This window comes from Fukomys damarensis, unplaced genomic scaffold (genome assembly GCF_012274545.1).
Source record: "Fukomys damarensis isolate Sample0158 unplaced genomic scaffold, DMR_v1.0_HiC HiC_scaffold_14, whole genome shotgun sequence".
NCBI lineage: Eukaryota > Metazoa > Chordata > Mammalia > Rodentia > Bathyergidae > Fukomys > Fukomys damarensis.
In genome coordinates this window covers 57,109,977-57,111,453 of record NW_022900926.1, presented here as the reverse complement: position 1 = coordinate 57,111,453, position 1,477 = coordinate 57,109,977, and the positions used below count along the sequence as shown (strand labels likewise).

General features: G+C 39.0%; 1 pseudogene; it reads left to right on the top strand.

The window, feature by feature from the left end:
* The first annotated feature begins 464 nt into the window (after nucleotides 1-464).
* On the top strand, nucleotides 465-1,057 carry LOC104868940 (annotated as a pseudogene).
* The last annotated feature ends 420 nt before the right edge of the window (nucleotides 1,058-1,477 follow it).

Sequence of the window (1,477 nt, the reverse complement as noted above, 5' to 3'; positions counted from 1 at the left end):
CACTTCCATCACAGAACGAATTATGCTTTGTCCTTAACGGCATAGGCACTTATTAATTCTTTTCTGCCAAAACTATCACCGTGGACTCACAGAATGCATTAGTGACCATCATGAAATTCCACACAGCATTGTGTCTAACAAAAGAACACTTTTTATGGCAAAGAAGTGAGGCAATGGGCTCATGTTCATAGAATTCACTAGTCTTATCATGTTCCTCACCATCCTGAAGCAGCTGGATTGATAGAAAGGTGGGTCAGTTTTTTAAAACAGTTAAAGTGCCAACTAGAGGCAATAGAATCTAGGGCTGGGGTAAGGTTCTTCAAAAGATTGTATATGCATCAGTTAAGGTTGGAGGTTGTTTTCTATCAGTTGGAAACTGGATAAAGATGTGGTTTTCTATAAAATGGAATACTACCCAACCATAAAGAAAGAAATTAGAGCTCTTTGCCTCATCTCTTGTAAGAATGAAGACCATTCTCAGCAATCAGACTGTTGACATTCCAAAAAATCTTGACATCAATCTGAAGGGACTCACAGTTATTGCGAAGGGCCCCAGAAGAATCCTGCGCAGGGACTTCAACCACAATAATGTAGAACTCAGTCGCTTTGGAAATAAAAAGAAGAGGCTCCGGGTTGACAAATGGTGGGGAAATAGAAAGGAACTGGCTACTGGTTGAAAGATCTGTAGTCATGTACAGAACATGACCAAGGGTGTTACACTGGGCTTGCATTACAAGGTGAGGTCTGTGTATGCTCTCTTCCCCAACAATGTCATTCGTTATTCAGGAAAATGGGTCTCTTGTTGAAATCTGGAATTTCTTGGGTGAAAAATACATCTGCTGGGCTCGTATGAGGGCAGGTGTTGCTTGCTCAGTATCTCAAGCCCAAAAAGATGAACTAATCCTTGAAGGAAATGACATTGAGCTTGTTTCAAATTCAGTTGCTTTCATTCAGCAAGCCAACACAGTCAAAAACAAAGATATCAGAAAATTTCTGGACGAAATCTATGTTTCTGAAAAAGGAACAGTTCAGCAGCCTGATGAGTAAGATCCAAGAATCACACAGTTACAGAAACAAGCTTCTGGACTGGAGGATACATTTGTGATATTTCAATGATGGCAATAAAAGATCTCTATTGATAAAAAAGAAATTAGATTCATTTATAGGAAAATAGATACGTATTGAGGATAAACTCCTAAGTGAAATAAATATCACACATGTATAGATACCAAATAGTTTCTCTGGTGTGAAAAACTATAATAGTACATGAGATCCTAATGAGATAATTGACAATGTGAAATAGGAAGAGAGGGGCTAAGGTGTAGGGAAAGTGGGAAGGATAGGGGAAAGGTAATAAGGGAAAAGAAAAAAATATGAGAAAATAAAAAATGTAAATAAAGCGTTTGTAAATGGGGAGGGGAGGAGGTGGTGAAGGGAGGGCAGGGGCAAGGGGAAAAATGAGAACCAAGACCTGTCA